Here is a 21,404-nt window from a genome sequence, read left to right on the forward strand (position 1 = left end):
GAAGACCAGAACACATCATCAGAAAGCAGCAACAGTTCCACAAAGATTCTCCCAAAAGAGAGCATAGAGCAGTTCAGTGGAGATTCCCAGCAGAAAGCAATACAATAACATCGCAAGTGGACATTAGCACTTCTACGATATTGAAGGGATAAATTGCTCCAGTCAGGCAAGTTCCCTGTTGGTGCAATTTTCCATATATGTAGCCTGATCATACACCATTTTTACATACATCCATACTGGTAATATAGTAATCTGTGGAAGAGTATATCCAAATATCTTGGTAAGGGAAGGGAAAGAAGGAATCTTTCTTAATATTTATTTTGCTGTGCTATCTAATCAAATTCCTTTTTCTTTGAACTAGTATAGCTCCCAAGTCTTCAGCAGTTTTGAGTGTATGCTGGCTAACAAAGGGTGTCAAACCTGAGGTCTGGGCACGTTCATATGAGAAGAAACTTGGATATAATTCAATCTAAAACAAATTTATAATTTCTTAATTCAAATAATTTTTTTTATTGTGTGTCCATTAAGTGCCTAGCAATTATTGTATGAGTCATATTAGGAAATGCAAAAACATGTAACATTCATTTGTTTCAATTTAGTCAGTTTCCTTTGTTATCCTATGTATTTTGTTTTGTTTAAGAACATGATTCTGAGAATAGGTCCATAGGCTTTACAAGATTGCCAAAGGCATCCAATGAGGTTAATAACCCTTGCACTAGGCTGACTCACAATGGCTGACCTTAACAAGATGAAACGTTTGATGGCTCTAAATTCCCCTACCTTTAGATAGTTTTCTGTCAGTTCAATGCTAGATTTGGTGCCATACACACATTTTATTTCTCTTTTTTATGCTTTTAATTCTATGATTTTATTACTCCAAGGAAACATGCAGAAGTTATAACTCTCCAAAAGCACCTTTCAGTGAACGTTAGACATAGTATAGCAGGTGTTCACATGTGTAAGTAAAGCATTTCAAGGATCATTCAAATCCACAATAAAACAGGATCAATCAAACCACAGCACAAAAGAAAATACAGATAAAGCAAAAAACAAGGCCAAGATTTCATGGGCCATTGCTAGGAAACAGTTTAATTAGCCATCAGAAAACAAGCTAAAACCTTCAGATGGATCTGGTAGCTTGATAGGTTGTTGCTGATTTCTCTGCAAGGTAGTATAGACTTCTTGAAGTTGTAAGAACAGAGTGAAAACTAATTTAAAAAAAGAAAAAGACAAAGCTGCTGGCCATTGTTATGGAAAAGACACTACTTATGAGAAGAGGATACAAAGAGTGGAGGACTAAAGATTGAAAAAAAGATAGTTTTTACTAATGAAAATCACTTTTTTTTATTCAAAGAGGTACCAAAAACATTGTCAGAAAAAAAGTCCAGCTTAGCCTATAATATCTGAGTGTTGATATTAGATAGTAAAACATCTGACCAAAAAAAGTTTGGAGAATTTTTATACACTAGTATAACTGGAAGTCTTATTCCCATTGAAGGAATGATGAACTCTGATATAAGTATGTTGTTATATAGAGAAGAATTGTTCTGGAATTACAGAAAATCCCAAAAGGAGTTGAAATATAGTAATATGGCCTTGTACCATAACAAAGTTTAAGAAACTCATAAAAAATGGAGATAAATGTAGTCAAACTGGGAACTTGCCTGATTTAAATCCTTTTGAAAACCTATGGTCTATAATAAAGGCCAAACTTGGAAAAATAGATTATTGAGCAAATATATATTTTTTATGAATGTGATTTTTTAAAAAGTATTATTTCAAAATGAAGTATTAAAGAATGAATCAAAATATTGTGACTTCAATGTCAAATCATGTGAAACAAGTGATTGTAGCCAAAGGAAGACATATCACATATTAAATTTTTTAAGGTATAAGAATTATATTTTATTGGATTTAACAAATTTAATTATTTTGCTTTGTACAAGTTCATTGGCATATAACTAACACTCTCTTTTTCCCAACAGCAATCTGTGGTAGTAGTATAGTGTCATGTAAAGAGCACCAGTGTTGAACTTAGAGGACCTGGATCCAAATCCTGGCTTTATCATTTACTTCTAGTGTGACCTTTAACCTCTTGTTATGTCCTCATCTATAAAATGAGAAAGGTAGACTAGATGACTTCTGAGGTCTCTTTCAACTCTATATTTACAATCTTATAATAGATGTGAGAGCAGCTGGTGGCTCAGTTAATACTATTGGTCTTAGAATCAGGAAGACCTGAGTTCAAATCTAGCCTCAGATACTTACCAGATATTTGGCCTATGGTAAGTCATTTAATTTCTGTTTGCCTCAGTTACCTCAAGCATAATACAGAAATAATAATAGCATTTACCTTCCAGTGTTGTTGTGAGGATCAAATATTTTTAAGTGCTTAGCACAGTGTCTGACACTTAGTAGGTATTTTATAAATGCTTATTCCCTTCTCCCTTCCTTACTTCAATCTCTAGGTGGGACCCTGTCCTATGTAACCTTTCTTCCAAAGGTTCTTCTTTCATTCATTCTCCTTGGTAGACATCCAGAAAAAGTAGGCACAAGTCAAATCTCCTTTACCAAAACATTTTCTGACAACTTCTAGACTCTGCACCTAACTGAGAGCAAAAAAATTCCCCTAAAGCAAGGACTCAACCTCTTCTGTTTCATGGTCCCATTTGGCAATTTGGTAAAACCTATAGATCCCTTCTTAGAACAATGTTTTCTAACGCATAAAATAAAACACATCGGACTATAAAGGAAGTTTATTGTCTACGAACTTATGGGCACTTTCTCAGAATAATGATTTTAAATGCATAAAGTAAAATATGTAGGGTTGCAAATGAAATCACTTAGATTGAAATATAGTTATCAAAGTATTTAAACCAAACAAATAAACAAACTCATGGATCTTAGGTTATGAATCTCAGCTAAGGGCTTTTACTGAGATATCTAAACAGGTCCAACAGCTTCAAAACTGATAACGTTTATACCTGTCTTTCCATCCTTACTTGCTTTGAATTACCAATGATTCAATGTACCACTTTCTTGACAACTGATTGAATTTACTAAATTCAGCAGCCTTTCTCACAGTAGAGCAGAATCCTATTTGAGAAATTTCACACTTAGGTTACTGAAACCTGAGCTCTTTCAGTTCTTAGCCAAGTGTAGTATTTAATTTAATTTCTCCTTGTTCATTTCTTCTGTAGAATGAATTTCCTGTCATTTTATCCATTTGTTCCATGATTTATTTCTAGCATTTCCTCATTTTTACTGATTAATATTTCATTCAATTTTTTTCATAAAATAAATTTTCACCGGGTTATTTTCTGTTACATTGTTGCAGGGTTTTTTAAGGATTTAAAATGCAATTTTTCTCTGTAGTTCTATTATGTCATGTTTTACAGGTTTAGAAAATACATCTCAGTAATTTCTTCTTGTTTTGTTTAGTCTCCTAACTTTTGCTTAATTCAATTTGTCAAATGTTCATTAAGCTACTACTATGTATAATATGGAGTGATAGATACAAAGGGTATAAATATGGAAAATGGCATCCCACTCACGTTCAAAGAACTTACTATCTAGTAGACTGGATAAAACATCCATCAAAAAGTATTTATTAGCATGTATTCTGTGATAGGCACTATATTAGATAGTAGGGGTGTAAAAAGGAAAGAGCTCCTGCTATCAAGAATTTACATTTCATTCAATATAAACAAAAATAATGATTTTACATTCTATTCTATGTAAATAAATATAATAACTCAGATGTATAAATGATTTAAGATTCACAAATGCATATGAAATGCATATATAGGAAAGATTAAACTAAAAAAACACTAATATATTGAGAAAGGAGAGATAAAGTCTTGCTAGAATGATCATAGAAAGTTCATGGGGAAGGTGACTTCTGAGCTGAATCTTAAAGGAAGGGGAGGATTTTGACATGTCAAAGTATAGGAAAGTATATTCCAGGAATGGGGGGGACTGCCTGCAAGAGCTCATGGAGGGAGAAGACAAGGCAAAATAAGGAAATGGGTATTTTGGCTAGAAGTTAGACTATATGTCAGTAGATCAGTCAATTAGCATTTATTAAATGCTTACTATGTGCTAGGCACTGTACTAAGCCTTGAGGATAGGAGGAGGAAAACAAAGGAAAGCAAGGCAAAGCAAAACAAAAAAAATAGTCCCTGCTTTCAAGGAGCTTATAGTCTAAGGGGTGGGGACAACATGCAAACAAACATATACCAAAAAGATGTATACAGGATAAATTGGGGGGTAATCTTAGAGTGAAGGCACTAAGATTAAGGAGGAATGAGAAAGGTTTCTTTTTTTTTTTTGGCTGGGCAATAGGGTTAAGTGACTTGCCCAGGGTCACACAGCTAGTAAGTGTTATGTGTCCGAGGCCGAATTTGAACTCAGGTCCTCCTGAATCCAGGGCTGGTGCTCTATCCACTGTGCCACCTAGCTGCCCCGAGAAAGGTTTCTTGCAGGAGGCCATACTTGAGCCAAGACATGAGGAATCCAGAGAAGCCAAGAGGCAGAGATGAGGAGGGAGAGACTTCCAGGCATGAAGGATAGACAATGAAAACTCTTAGAGTTGGGAGATGGAGTATAAAGTGCAAGGAACGGCAAGGAGACCAGTGTCACCCAATCTTAGAGTAGATGGAGGGGAGTAAAGTATAAAAAAAAAATTAGAAGGAAAGGAAAGGACTAGGCTATGAAGGGCTTTAAATGTCAAACAGATGATTTTATATTTGACTCTGAAGGTAATAGGGAGCCACTGTAATTATATGGACACAGTGGAAGTAGGGGGACAATATAGTTAGATCTGTGCTTTAGGAAGATAGCTTTGATAGCTGAATGGAGGATAAATTGGAGTGGGGAGAAAATTGTGGCAGAAAAAAAAACCCAACCAGAAAGCTATTGCCTTCTGGTATGAGGTGATAAGGGCCTGTAACACGGTGGTGGCAGTGTCAGAGGAGAGAGCGTATGAGAGATGTTATGAAGTTGGGAATAATAGGACTTGACAACTAATTGGATATGGAGGGGTGAGAGTAAGAAGTCAAGGATAACATCTAGGTTGCAACCCCAGGTGACTAGGAGAATGCTAGTACCCTTGAAAGTAATAGTGAAGTTAGGAAGAGGGGAGGATTTGGGGAAAAGATAATGAATTCCATTTGGGACATAGTGAGTTTAAAGGGTCTATGAGATATCATCCAGCTTGAGATATCCAATAGACAACTGGAGATGGTAGACTGAATGTCAGGAGAGAAATTAGAGCTGGACACACAGATCTGAAAGTCATCTGCATAGAAATGATAACTGAAGTCATAGGAGCTGATGAGATCACCAAGTGAAATAATACAGAGGCACAAGAGAAGAGGGCCTAGACAGAAAGAGAGATTTTACAAGAAAATTAGAACATAGAACATATTATTTATTAGATTTGTGAATAGGTGAGCAATTTATGAATAAACAAAAGATAGAGCAAAGTTAGATATAAAATGGATCATTTTGATTACATTAAATTAAAAAAGTTTCATACAAATAAAACAATTATAGCCAAGATTAGAAGGAAAGCAGAAAATTTAGGTGGGGAATTTTATAGATAGTTTATCAGAAAAAGGTATCATATCTAAAATATATAAAGAACTTTGACAAACTTATAAGAACATGAGTCAATCCCCAGTTGATAAATAGTCAAAGGATATAAATAGGCAGTTTTCCAATGAAGAAATAGAAACAATTTATAATCATATAAAATGCTCTAAATCATTATTGATTATAGAAATGCAAATTAAAACAACCTTGAGACATCATTTTATACCTACAAGATTGGCTAAAATGATAGAAGGAGAAAGTGACAAATGTCAGAGAAGACATGGAAAAATTGAGACACTAATTTATTCTTGGTGGAATTGTAAAATGATCCAAACATTTTGGAAAGCAATCTCAAAGTATGCCTAAAGAGTTATTAAACTACCTATACCCTTTGACCCAACAATATCACTATTTGGTCTTTTGCCAAAGATGATTAGTGGAAAAGGAAAAGAACTTATATGGTCTAAAATGTTTATAACAGTTCTGTTTGGGTGGCAAAGAACTGGAAATTGCAGGGATGCCCATCAATTGGAGAACGGCTGCAAAAGTTATGGTATATGATTGTGATGGAATATTACTGTGTTATAAGAAATGATGAGCTTGATGGTTTTAGAAAAACATGGAAAGACAAACAAAATAATGAAGAGGCAGAGCTTAGAGAACATTGTGTACAGTAACAGCAACATTGCTTTAAGAATGGCTTAGATTATAAAAAAGGGAAAAGGACTCACATATACAAAAATATTTATAGCAGCTCTTTTTGTGGTGAAAAAGAATTGGAAATTGAGGGGATGCCCATCAATTGGGGAATGACTGAACAAGTTGTGGTATATGAATGTAATGGAATCCTATTATTCTATGAGAAATGAGGAGCAGGCAGATTTCAGAAAAATCTGGACTTACATGAACTGAGGCTAAGTAAAGTGAGCAGAACCAGGAGAACATTGTACACAGTAACAGCAACATTATGTGATGACCAACTTTGATAGACTTACCTCTTAGCAATACAATGATCTAATTCTAAGACAGTTCCAAAAGACTCGTGATGGAAAATGCTATCCACATCCAGAGAAAGAACTACGGAGTCTGAATACAGACTGGAGCATACTATTTTCTTTCTCATGCTTTTCCCTTTTGCTCTGTTTCTTCTTTCACAACATGACTAATGTGGAAATATGTTTAGTATGATTGCATGTATATATAGCCTATATGAGATTGCATACCCTCTTGGGGAGAGGGGAGGAGAGGGAGCAGAATTCAAAATCTTATAAAAGTGAATGTTGAAAACTAAAACTAAATAATTTTTTTAAAAAATGACTGAGAAAATAAGTTATTTTGTCTATTACAAATACCCAAATTAACTATAAGGAACATATGAAGAAAGACACTATCTGCATCCAGAGAAAGAACTTATAAATTAAAGTATGAGTAATTTTACAAACATATATATACATATTATATATATATATACATATTTTATATATATATATATACATACATACATATATATATATATGCATTTGTGTTTAATGGTAGTCATCTTTAGGGCAGGGGGAGGGGGGAGGGAAATAAAAAAAGAAATTTACATGATAGATTTGTTATATATTTGAAAGGAATAGCAAGTTGTGCATAGTAAATTTGCAGTTTCATGTACAATCATCTTTCTATTCAACTGTGCTATGGAAATGCCCATTTTATTCCATGAATTAAAAAATTTTTTAAAAAAGAAGGGAAGAAGACCCAGGACAAAGCTTTAGAGGAGACCCACAGTTATCAGGTGTGACTTAGATGAAAATCTAGCAAAGGGAAACCAAAGGAGCAATCAGACAGGAAAAGGAGAACCAGGAGAGTGCCGAGTCACAAAAACCTAGAGAAAAGTGAATATCAAGAAGTGTATCAGAGGCTTCGGAGAGGTCAAAAGTTGCAGAGGCCAAAGGAGGGAAGTCATAAAATAAGAAAGGAAATATAGACTGCCAATCAATTAATCAATCCATAAACATTTATTAAGACAAGTCAGAATTTGAGAGTGAATGTCAAAACAGTACTAGAAAGGGAGCAAGACATGACTTCTAGTCCATGTTTAACATTTATTAGCTATGTAACCTTTAGTCAAGTCATTTAATTTTCTAGACCACAATTTCCTCATCTGTCAAAAGAAAAAGTTGAGCTAGATGAACTCTAATGTATCTTCTAGCTCTGAAAACATCTGCTATGCTATAGATTTTCAGTTTATAGCTGCTGGATTCTTCTTTCTATTGTATATCGAGACGGAGATTATTTGAACTGAGAGTGAGTCAGATTTCCAGACTCTAGATGAGATGGAAGATAATAAATTCAGATAGTAGAATTCCAACCTTGATTAAACTATTGAGGCTTTTTATCTGCTAGGGGAATATATCACATACATCACACATATACACAGAGAGAGAGGCAACTACATAGCATAGTTGATTAAATGCTGAACCTGGAGTCTGGAAGACCTCAGTTCACATCTGTTCTCAGTCACTTAATAGCTGTGTTATGCTGAGCAAGTCATTTGAACTCTATCTGACTCAGTTTCTTCATCTATAAAATGTGGATAACAATAGCACCTACTTCACAGGGTTGTTGTGAGGATTAAATAGATAATATTATAAATCACTTTGCAAATCTTAAGGCACTAGATAAACGCTTGCTATTCTTATTATTGTAGTTGTCATTATTGTTGTTATGTCTACACACACACACACACACACACAGTTGTGTATGAATAAACCCAAGTCCTTCTCCAGCTTGTCACTGTGGCATAGAGGTGCTCCTCTGTTCTTGAAGGCTAAGCCAGGAAAGCAGGAAAGCATGTTATAAAGGCTTCAGATACTATCTTGGGAGAAGAATGAGAACAGAATTTCAAAGTGGAAAGGAACCTCAGTGTCCCACTCTCCATAATATACTAGCTAAAATTAAAATCCTCTATCATATACTTGGCAAATAGTAATTAAGACTAGATCTTCTTTCCTATAACTAACTTAGCTGGATACAAAAAGGCTCATCACCAGGAGATTAGTTCTTTGCTGATTAATTCTTTAGATGTGGAAATGTAATAAAAAATACCAAATGGTCCTTCATTCTACATAGTACCTTTCCATTTCTTCAATGCAATGACCATGGAAAATTTTAGGCCATCTATAAACATTAGAAACAACATAGCACAGTAGGTAGAAAGTCAGCATTGGCACCAGGAAGACCTGGAGTTTAGGACTTTCTTCCAACACAAATTGGCTATGTGATCCTGTACAAGTTATTCATCCTCTCAGTGTTCTTGGCAATTCTCTAAGACAATAAGTTGCAAAGAAGGTGCTGATCTGCATTAATAGAGAGAGGTTCCTCATCTAGAGAGCTGGTCTCATATATGTGGGTATAATGTGTGTATATAGGCAGAAATATATTCTCGCTCTGAGACCTCATGGTCTTTGTGAAAGGCTTATCAACATAGTTGGGGGGGGGCTGTGGTGATAAATTGTGTGCTTTTTTTTTTTTTAAAGAACCAGCCTTGTCTGATTTTAAGGAGAATTATTATGAAGTTGGCTGTGGGGTGATTTTTTTTAACCACAAGAAATTTGAAGACCATATACTACAGCACAGAAAGGTTGGCAATTTACAAATAGGTAAAGGGAGTACTGACACCAATAAAATCATGGATCTCTGAAGTAACTATGACAAGGGACTCTTCTTTCAGTCTCTCCCCAAACATATGCATGTGCACACATGCACATACACACATGTACACATGCATATAAATATGCAACACAAAACATTCTCAAGAATTAACAAATGGGATATTCAATTATATCAAAAAGCCAGAAAAATTTGCAATATCAGTAATCCCATCTTAGAACAAGACAAAAAAATATATTTAAGCCATTCTACCTCCTTTAAATATATGTGTGTGTGAACACAAACAGAACAGAAATTCAGATTCAAATTTATATGAGGCACAAGTCACATAAAAGGTCTCTATTGACTTGAAACTAAATATATTATTTCCTGATTTTTAAAAGTTGAGACATAAGTTTTAACTACAAAATCTGAATTTGGTTTCAAATCTTGGCCCTGCCCCTCAACTACCTATGTGATTTTTTATGTCTCTGGGCCTCACTTTTCTCATCAAAAAAAAAAAAAAGGGAGTTGAGCCAGATGATCCTGAAGTTACTTTCCAGCTCTAGTTTTCCAAGATCTAAGGAATGAATCATAACATTTGATTTATCAATGTATCTTGTGTTAGCTTAAAATAAACAGAAATGCAGTATTGTATAGTAGAAATAGCATAGTCAGAGAATCTGAGTGTGGATTCTGGCTCCACTATGTGTTACATCAGCCAATCTAATTTCCTTAATCCCATTTTTACTATTCAATATTCCTTTTAATTGCTTTTCAGTGTTTTGAATAATCTTAAAATGAGATATCAGGATGCATTAGTCTGTTTATAGTTTTAAATTAGGCTTTGCTTTCAATGTTGGCAGGAATCATCACTTTAGTATTTGAAGCACACTTCCCAGGCACATGTTTAATGCATGGTTTATTCAGTGGGTTTGTGATTGTCCAATTTTGTCCAACTCATGAAATTTTATCCTAGAGTAATAAGAACACCATATAATAATTAAAACCAGCCATCGGAAATCTCTCATTTTAATAAGTAATCATTCCACAAAACCACTTTAAATCATTTTGTTTCATTGTGGTCATGTTAAAAAAGAAATTTCCAAAGAAAGTCAACTTCCAAGTTTCCAAAGATTGTAGAGCTGGAAGGAAGCCTCACAAATCAGCTACTCCAACTCTCTCATTGTATAGATGAGGAAACTGAGGCCCAGAGAGTTCATACAACTGGTAGGTAGAAAATCCAGAATTCAAACCCAAGTCCTCTGATTCTAAATCCAGTATTTTTTCCATCAGAGACTCATTTATTTAATATCACACAGGAAGCTAAGAAGCAGAGCCAAGATTTAAAGCCACATTCAGATTTCATTACCAAAAGCTGTGTGTGAATTTTAAAAACCAGGAAATAATATGTCTTGTTTTAAAATCAATGGTCATAGGTCTTTCAAATGATATATGCTGTATATAAATTGATACATATAAATATTAACTTTAAATTAGTGAACTATAAAATAGTATGAAACAAATGTTGGTAAATTAAATATTACTTACAATGTTGTCCATAATCTTTCCAAAATCTATGAAAACCGTGAGATGTCTCATACCCTGATGGTATATAACATTTCATCACTATGACTTCTGTAGAATTACAGAGATGAATCACTGTGAGAGATTCTTGGATTGCTACATCCAGCTCACAAGTACCTCTAGTTGCAACTGACTTTCCCTATAAAGAATCTCCAAACCTCCCCAAAGGATGATTCAGGTACCCAGTTGCTTTTACCTTATCTCCAATCATTTTGTAAACTGTTTTCCATCGGGCAATCTATTCCAAAATACGACTACTTCTCTGTGTTCTCCCATATTTCTCCACAATTTATGTTATCTTCATTCGAAAGTGCAAATAATTTGGACTTCCTGGTCTGAATTTCTATCTTTCATTTTATATTCCATTTTACATTTGTAGCTAATGACAATATTTCAAAGGATCACAAGCCAACTATCTTATTTCCTTTGGATTAGCTACCTTTGGGATACAAGGGTTGGAGAGAAAAGGTCCAAACAGAAATGTGTATGATCATCTGGTAATATCTTTCTCATTAGTTATTATAGATTCACTTTTTAAAAATATAATCTGTATAAAATTAATTTAGATTTCAAGGAGCACCATTTAAATCCCATTACCTAAGCTGGAGCTTATATAAAATATACTGTATATAATTTATTAATGAATACTATAATACTGTTCCATTGATTGGACTCTCTTAAGCATCTTATACTCTACTGCTGACCCACAAACCCCCTTGGGCACCTATATGCTTTTCTTTAACTCTAGCATCATCTCCAATTTATTGGACAGTAATTAGCATTTTTAAATTTCAATAGATTTCCAGGTCACATGAGCAATAAGAAGAATATTTTCTCTGATCCCTATGAACCCTCATACCTCTCCACAAGAGAAGGTACGAACCAAAGATAAAGAAATTTTAGCTATCTTCATGGTCTAGAACATCTAGAACCCAAAGGAAAGCAAAAGAAAACCCAAAATTCATGAATTGATGCTTCCTGACCCTGAGCTCACTTAGCACTCCTCCCTCACCTACCACTCTTCCAGCAATGAGGATGCCCTAGCAGACCCAAGGACACAGAACAAACTTACAACAAAGTGAACCCTCATACCCCATCCCCATCTGTCTTTTCAGTGCCATGGAGACCCTGGTTCCAGAATGTGGAAATTTGCCCTAGCTGTGACAAATAGCTCCTCAGAAGCAAAAGTCAATTGAGGTCCACACTCTATAACCATAGTTGCAAAGCTCTGAACTACCAGTGCCAGCCCAGACAACTTTCTAGCTCCAGATGAGTCTGGAGTCAGACCAACAACCCCATAACACCAATAGGGCTTCAAACCATGGCAGACAATCCTAGAACACTAGTGCTTCAAATCTCTGAACTGTTAGTACCAGGTCAAAGAGCTAAGAAAGAAAAGGAGTAGAATAGAGTACAAGTACAGGACACTGTGTAGGGGTGGGGAGGGAGGCTGTGTCTACAACATTCTACCAAGCTTGAGGGAAAGAACACAGTATCCAGCTATATCCTGTTCTAACTTTCAAAAACTCATTTGGAACAGAGACTTAGGCTGGTGAACCATGAATTGTTTAACAAGGGAGGAGACTGAGGAACTTTGAGATATAATTTAAGGACAGAGAGTCAGGGTGTGAGTGATAGGTAAAACAAGGGAGGAAAAGACCAAAATTACGAAAGATTTCAGAAAGAAGAAAATGCAAAGATCTTGAACTTAAACAGAAAAGTCAAATGGAGAAATAGGAAAAAAAAATTAAAGGATATATGACCCCCAGATTTAACAAACAAGTTTAGGCACCTTTGAATAAATACTACAAAACAAAGGAAAATGATAAAATACTTGATGAGACAGAGTACCCTGTGGAATTTGAGAACATGGAATCATAACCTGCTATTCCTGAGTAATTAAAAAGAGAAAAAAGAATTATTTGTGTCTCGCACAGCAAAAACAATCGACATAATAGGAAAATCTGGAATCTGCAATAGCAAACAACCAAAGAAACAAGAGATAACAATAGATGATAGGGAATGCAAATACACAGAAGTGAAAGACAATCTAGAAGAAGATAAGCAAAAGCCAATAACATTAACAGAAAATATGTTCACTATGCAAGCAAAACATATGGATCTCAAAGACAAGATGCATAAAGACAACCTAAGATTCATAATTCTCCAAGAGGATTACAGGACAAAAAACCTTAATACTTTAAAGAAGGAAATAATAGAAGGGAACTAACTAGAACTTTAGAACATAGAGAATGAAATTCCAGTTGAAAGAATCCACAAATAGCCTCCAAATTCCAAGATATGTATTAGTTTAATTTAACAATATAACAATTGTTCAGAAACAAGAAGTACTGCAAGTTATCAGGAGAAAGACCTTCAAATAAAAAGGAAAAGGCATTTGAATAATGCAAGACTATTCTGCACCTGCTAGAAAACACAGGAAGGAATGGAACAATATGTCCCAAAGACCAATAAAGCTCAGCATGCAGCCAAGGGTGACCCCCTTAAATTTCAATATCTTCTCCAGTCTTTTTCTATTAGTTTATAAAACTCCCACCTGGTACAAAGTGACTTGTTTGAAAAGTCTGGCTGTTTTGAAACCTCTCAGTTTATCCCCAATTCTCTTTCCCATAGTGTCAGAAATTACTCATGCTATTTTTATTTTTTTAATTTTTCTTAATTTTTTTTTTTGCTTTTTTTTGGTGAGGCAATGGAGTTAAGTTACTTGCTCAGGGTCACACAGCTAGTAAGTGTCAAGTGTCTGAGTTCAGATTTGAACTTAGGTCCTCCTGACTCCAAGGCCAAAGCTCTAGCTGCTGCGCCACCTAGCTGCCCCTACTCATGACATTTTTAAAGGAAAGAAATGGGGAATGTAAATTTAAATTTAAAAAGATGGGTAATATATATCATTCATCCTTACCATATTTGTCTCCCATTTTAAGTATTTATTATTGGTCTGGATCTGTGATTTCCCTGATATATGGAGCTCTCTGTAAGGATCTCTGCACCTATGAGAATCAGCAACTATTTTTGAAACTTATCATCCTAGAGTGTTGCTCAGAACACTGTTTCCCAGCACACTACATTACCTAGGATCACACAACCAGTATATGTCAGAGGCAAGTCTTGGACCCAGGTTGTCTTGACTTTGAAACCAGCCCTGTCTACTACTAGTTGCCACCTCTTGAGTCCTTACTAGTAGGCTTTCAAAATTTTGCCAGATTGATACTACCACAGGCCATCCCCAAGCATTTTCCATATAACTTGAGATTTCTTTAAAAGGAAAAAAATATATATATGTATATATATAATATATGTGTGTGTGTGTGTGTGTGTGTGTGTGTGTGTGTGTGTGTGTGTATATATATATATATGGAGAGAGAGAGAGAGATAGCTAGGTACTGAAAAGGAATTACACAAAATTAGCATATTTTTAAAGCACTGACCAGGAAAAATTTTCTGTTTTTTGACTCTTGTCACATAAAAATGTAAGGCAATATGATAAGTTCAAAGGATCCCAGGAAAGAGGAAGTTTACAATGATAAACATAGGAAGATGATTGTTGGGATTGAAGAACAAGTTGGCAATTATAAATCATGCTTATTGGCTCTTTCTCTCCCCCTTCTTACCTTCTCTTATTCCATTCCCAGAATAGTGCCTCAGAGTTGGAAAGCTTTGAAGCTTCAGTGCTAGTGAAAGCCATTACTCCTGCATCCCTCCCCCACTTACTTTCTCTCCCTCTACTAGCAAACTTCCTAGGCCAATGTCTGCCTCTGTAGATAGCAAATCCTACAGCCTTCTCTTTACAAGTGGGAAGCTGAGTCCCATGTGGAAAAACGGTGCAAAACTCTTTGGTGAGGTGAATTCTAAGGTATCACCTCTACACACCACTTACCACTAGTGAACTATGCCAGCCTTGAAGATTGGGAGAGACACAGAAAGATTTGCTGAATTTTGCAATGAAATTCCTCTCTAAGGGCCTGGGGGTGGAGATACAAACAATATTCAGAGCACCAGAGACAGCAATCTGTCACCCTTCTATGACAGTTCCAGGAAAAGCTACATCATGGGTTTATGGAGTAGTGGATCATTTGGAGGATTTAGACCTGGGAGGGACAACAGCAGTCATCTAGTTCAGAGGTGTCAAACACACAGATGCTGGCAATGTGTTGCCCAAACTAGATAAATTGAAATTGGGAAATACTTAACATAATAAATAAAAATACAATAAAACATAAATAATGTTAACATGTGGTTTTTTTAAGTCACTATGAATCTTGAAAGTATCTTTATGTACTGGTTTAGTGGCCCCATTTCTATTTGAATTTGACACAACTGATCAAATCTACATAGTTTTTCATTTTATGGAAAAGGAGGATGATACCCAGAGAAATGAAATATTTGTCCAAAACCATATAGATAGTAAAGATAGTAGTGACAAAGTCAAGCTATGAACTCAGGTTCTATGATTCTAAGTCCAATGCTCCCCTGTACTACAGACTCCTTCCATGTATGTGTGGAAGGTGGGGAAACTATATGTTCTACTGTTGCTATTGCTAATGAAACCAGAGAGGCACTATGTTGTTTTATTCTAGTGATGATGGTAATGATAATAGTAGTGGCAGTAGCAGTGATAGCAGTAGCAGTAGTAGTAAAAGCAGTAATAGTATTAGCAGTAGTCATAGAAATAGTAGCAGCAGTATCAGCAACAGCACCAGTAGTTGTAGCAACAGCAGTTGTGATAATAGTAGCAGGAGTAGTAGTAGTAGGAGTAGTAGGAGTAGTAGTAGTAGTAGTCATAGTAGTAGTAGTAGTAGTAGTAATAACAGCAGCAGCAGCAACAGCAATAGTAGCAGGAGGAGGAGGAGGGAGAGAAGGAGTAAAAGTAATAACACATCTGCTTGGCACTTGAAGATTTATAAAGAACTTTCCTCACAACCCTATTTAGTATGCAATTGTTTTAGTACAGGTTGAGCAAATTTCAGGATTCCAAAATTCAGTACAAGAAACACAGCAGCACAGGACAGAAAAAGAAATGCAAGCCAGCTTTACTGAGGGGTTAACAATAAGAAAAGTCAATCATGAGCATTGGTAACAAGTGAGGTCTGGTGGGGCCCAGTCAAACGGTAAAAATCTAGTGAGTAGTGTTTTTATCTGGATCCAGCAAGAAAGGCATCGGGAAAATGGAGTGAGGAGTTCAGAGATGGGGACTGATAAGTCTTAATTCATGCTGAGAAGAATGACTTAAAAAATGGACACTAGTTGATTTTTAAACTCCCTACTAGCTGGAGAAAAAAGAGATCATTACTTCAGGTCTTACTTTGACAGCATGACTCAAGGGATTTACATTTCTCTGGGATGTTCTTCTTTTATTAGGATGGGGAAACAACTTGAAGTCCTTACAGGAGTATAGCTTTTATTGTCCCTGTTTGCAGAGGGAAGGAACAGGAGCTCAAAACAACAGTGTGATATGGTGGAAGATACTGTATTTGTAGTCAAGAAGTACCTGTCTGTCACATTAGCTCTACAGTGATAGGCAAATCACTTGGTGTCTCTGAATCTCTTCTTCTAGGTCCTAGATTCCAGGAAAAAATGAAACTGATGACACCTATAGTGCCTACTCCACAGACGATCAAGTGAAGTAGCATATGTAAAGTGTTTTTGTTAACCTTCAAATATTACATAAATATCAGCCATTATTATTTAAGTCACTTACCCAAACTCACAAAATTAGTTAGTACAGATTCCAAAACTTGAACTAGGTTTTGTTACTACAGAAACACTGTTTTTTCCACATACCATACTACCATAATCTAAAAGAACAATTCAGGTGGTAGCAATATTTGAGTCAAGTTTGGGGGAGGAGGTGGAGCAGGAAATGGAGTACTGCTTATGTTCAGACTGAAATGTCATTAACATGAGCCTCCATTACTCTATCAAATATTCTCAGCCATCCTGATAACTTAATATTGTAATATTCTTTTCATAAATATCAAGTCAATTTTCAATGACATCTTTCACTCCCATGCATTAGGGTTTATTTGTCCTTGAATAGAATAAGTAATATGACCTGCAAATCTAATTAGGTCAGCCTCCATTTATGCTAAATCATTTGCTCTTCTAGTGTCTGATGCCTTATAAACCAATTGAAGTATTAGTGGCTTTTACTCATCATTTTCTCTTTAGATTAAACTGAGAAACTATTCTCTTTTTCTTGTCAACATTAGAGAAAATACATATTACATATATTATTTATAAACATATGAGATACATACATACACACACACACACACACACACACTTATATATAGTCTTGCTTCAATCCTATTATGAAAACACTAAGAATTCTGTAGTTAGCACAACAGTAATCTTAGGTCACTGTTTCAGGGACAGCTGTAAAAGTGGCAATGATCATTAATATCATCATTCTTACTTCTTTAGAGAGTCTCACATTATCTATCCCACGTCAATTTAAATCTTTCACCAGAAGCATTAACTCTCCCTCCCCCTCATTGCTAAAAACCTACTTTGTCCAAAAATCATTTACTATACTTAAAACTTTCATAAGGCCTTTCAAAACAATTGGCATGTTACTTGCCATTACGAGATGCCAAGGGCAGATTGCTAACTATGGCATTCTAAAACATTGCAAGTAAACTGAAAAATAATGAGTAGGTTGACAACTTCACCAACAATGGTTCCACAACATCTCAAATCTAAGTGGATTGAAACTCCCCCAAGCTTCCATTGATGTCTTGGCTTGACAAAGATAGATGCGCTCTATACCGAGGATACTCAGATTAAAGCATGAGTCATAATTAAAAATATACATATATGATATATTACATACCTGTAAATAACATACATAAGTTGTATAATAGATAATACTAATTAATAAGAATTTGTAAGGCAAACATTGGTACATGCTGATTCTTAGTTTGTCTAGCAGAAAAATACAGGATATTCCACAAAAATAGAGACATTCTGTTAGTGATCTAAATACTCCAGCTATACCCTATAAGAACTTGAAATCTTCTAAATTTTCGCCAAACACAACTTCTAAAATTTCACCAAATTCACAGGCAATCAAGGAACTTACAGGAAATCAAATAGAAAAACCATTTTTATTGAGGAATTTTGTTGTTCAGTCATTTCATTTGTTTCTGACTCTTCTTTGCCCCATTTGATGTTTTCTTGGCAAAGATAATGGAGTTATTTGCCATTTCCATCTCCAATTCATTTTACAGATGAGGAACTGAGGCAAACAGGTGTTAAGTAACTTGCCCAGGGTCATACTTGGTCAAAAACATTGAATCAAGTTGTTAGTCTCAACAGGTCAGCATAGTGTTAAAATACATGCTTAATTCAAGTAATTCTATTATCTCTCAGCCCTTAAATCTAAGAAAAATATAAACATTAAAAATATTCAGTGTTACCATCAGAATGATTTTTCTAAGAACTAACTGAAACGTGAAAAAGCCCTCCATCGATAATTCCTGAAAAAATAAATACTAAGTTTCAGTAGATCTAGTTTTTGAAAGAAACTCTGTATCATCCCAGCAATCTGAATATGAGCTAAATCATTTTTACATATATTGAAAAACTTTTTTGACAATTTTCTCTTTAGAGTTAAATCAAGAGGCTACTCTCTTTCATTGCCCACAGAAGAAGACATGAACTGTCCATGGTTGTGAAGGCTGGCTAATCTATGGAGCAGGCCACCACTTACAGTGCTGAAACAACTGAACCTCTGAAATTTCAATTACTTGCTAAAGGTAAACAGACACCACTCTAGAATTTAGTTGGGGTCCCTGAAGATAGCCGAGGTGGGCAGCAAAATTAGGTTCATGAATTATGACTGAGTTAGGTACAGAATATTAAAAAAAACAACATTGGTTCCCTACCCTTTGCTGTTTAACTATCCTTTAGCATATTGGATTGTTTTCGGAGCTGTGGGAGCATTTTTGAAGAGAAACTCATTACACAGCTCCATGCCCCAAAGAATTTTGCTTTCATAGGGTTTAGTGACCTATTCTTTCAATCTGTCTTTCGAATTCTGTATGTTCTACCCCAAGAATAAGTCAAATACTGCTGAATTAAGGTAGGGATGTTATGTTTTCTGTGTGTCCCAAGATCAAGACCCTTTCTTGGGGCCTATGGACTTGGATTATCCATGTCTTTTGGGAGATTTGAGAGAATCAGAGCTTCTTCTGCATGCATTGGTCCACTAGATGAAAATTACCCTAGCAAGTTGTTCAGTTTCTTGCCTGAGGCACAACCATCTGAGACCCTCTTTATTCATCACTATAGGGAGTATAACAGAGCACTAGCCACCACAGAGTAAAATAGCCTACTCCTTCTGGAATGGACTTTTCTAATGGTAGATATAGGGGAGGCCAAAGAAAGCAAAAGAAAAAAAGTTTCATGCATGAAAGCAGGGATTGGCTAGCAAGTAAGCAGTTACAAACACAGATTCATTCCACTAGTGCATTGATTCACTAAAAGACTACACTCACATCTCTACTAAAAGCTTGAAAAAAAGACACAATTAATCATAGCCACAAAGAAAAACAGAAATCTCATAAATGCATTAGAACAGGACATGCAGACATACAGGGCTGTGGAAAAGATCTGATCAAAAGATCATCAAAATAAAAGGAGGCAGCATTAGACTTTTCCAGACTTCAGAACTGCAGTTCCTTTGAGAGCTTACTAGTCACATTGGCACTTTCTCATTGAAATGGGTAAGTGAATAGTAAAGATATAACCACAAAGAATTCACTTCCTACTAACTTTTTAATAATCAGTTGAATGGAGATTATTGGAAGGGTGAGATAATTATTAGCTCCCAATTAGTTCGAAAAATGAATCTCATGAAGTAGTCACATTATTTGAATTTACATTGCATATTTCCATTAGGCTAGAACCAATTACCATATTTTACATAATTATAACTTCAAACAGTATGAATTTTAATTCAGTGGGCCACTTTATAGCATTCATTATTTGTCCTAATTGGGACTCAGCTTTTTTGGTAACTTCTAGAAGAAAGCGGGTTTTTTGTTTTGTTTTTGTTTTTAACTATTTCAAGCACATGCAGGTTCCAGAACTTGAACAATGTTTCCCTCAACCATGATTATTTAAATTGTGGATAGCATCTAGTGTTGGACATATTGTCTCACTGCTAAAGACAATAAAGGCAAAAAAGAGCATAAGGAAAAGAAAATTAGTATCATGACAGGAGAGAGGAAAAGGAAAGTAAGGGAAAAGTGATCACACTGTTTACACAGTTAGCTCAAAGGAAAGGCAATTATAGAAATGGCATAGCCTAAGCAGTAGTAACCAGGTATCCATCCCACTCCCCTCAATAAACCTAAATCCTGACTCCATCATCCATTATGTTGGCTACCCCACATGCTTCACACTATTTGCAAATTTGCTGAGTTGATATATGTCATCTAGGTAACTACGTAAGTTACTGATAAAGATATTATTCAATACAGAGTCTAAGATATATCCCAAAGGCACTCGATTAGCAATTTCCTTCCAAGTTGACATTGACCCATTAATGACTTCTCATTAAGTTAATCATTCATCCAGTTCCAAATCCACCTAATTACTATCCAGGAAGCTACCTTTCTTCTTTCCTTCAAGGATCATATGAGAGTCTTTGTCAAACACAGTGCTTAAATTAGGTAAACTTTATTACATATTCCCAAACTATCAGTCTAGTAGCTCTTTAGAAAAGGAAATAAGTTTGGTTGGATACAAGCTATCCTTTTTAAAGTAAATTTCTAAAAATTAAAAAGCATTTTTTATCCCTCTTTCACTGAAAAAAAATACTCTTGCAACAAATATGCATAGTATGAAACCACTCTTTGTGGTCAGTAATTCTATTTCTAAATGTTTAGAGATGATCTCTTTAATAATACATTCCAAACATTTCCTAAGAATAAAAGTCATATTCACAAGCTTATCGTCTAAAGATTCCACCATTGTCCACTTTTTCGAAAATGGCATATTTGCCCTTCTCTCAGCATATAGCATCTCTCCATTTCTCCATAACCATTTGCAAAATGGAAACATTTTGCACCTACTACCCACGATTGTTGTGAGGATCAAAATAGATAACATGCAAAGCACTTTGCAAACTTTACAATGCTAATTAAATTCTAGTCATTATTATTATTACTATTACAATAAACTCAGAGATTGGTAGGACTGGGAATAAATTTGATAAGAGGATTTATGGATTTTCTCATGGCCAGATTTTACAGCTGTACCTGAAGAACCGTTCTTTCTCCTCTTAAATGATGGCACCCCTTTCCAGGGATTCAAATTTTGCTACTGACACTATCACATACAAGATGCTATGGTTAAGTAGTGCATTCTGGGCAAGAATTCCTCCGGTTCTTGACAGAGAGCAGCCAAAACCGTTACTAGATCCCCCATGACCTGAAGCATGGGGTGTATGCCTGGAGTAGGGGTGGGGAACCTGTGACCTCGAGGCCATATGTGGCTTTGGCTAAATCCAAACATCACAGAACAAATCCCCTTAATAAAAGGAGTTGTTCTGTAAAAGTTGGACT

The 21,404-nt window shown here is 35.4% G+C and overlaps 1 long non-coding RNA gene across 1 annotated transcript in view; it reads right to left on the reverse strand.

Annotated features, from left to right (window-relative positions):
* The window catches only part of LOC110216454 (uncharacterized), a 90,846-nt gene that overhangs the window by 23,672 nt on the left and 45,770 nt on the right, over positions 1 to 21,404 (reverse strand). The window lies entirely within an intron of this gene.

The sequence above is a fragment of the Phascolarctos cinereus genome, unplaced genomic scaffold (assembly GCF_003287225.1).
Source record: "Phascolarctos cinereus isolate Bilbo 61053 unplaced genomic scaffold, phaCin_HiC Scaffold_5;HRSCAF=322, whole genome shotgun sequence".
NCBI lineage: Eukaryota > Metazoa > Chordata > Mammalia > Diprotodontia > Phascolarctidae > Phascolarctos > Phascolarctos cinereus.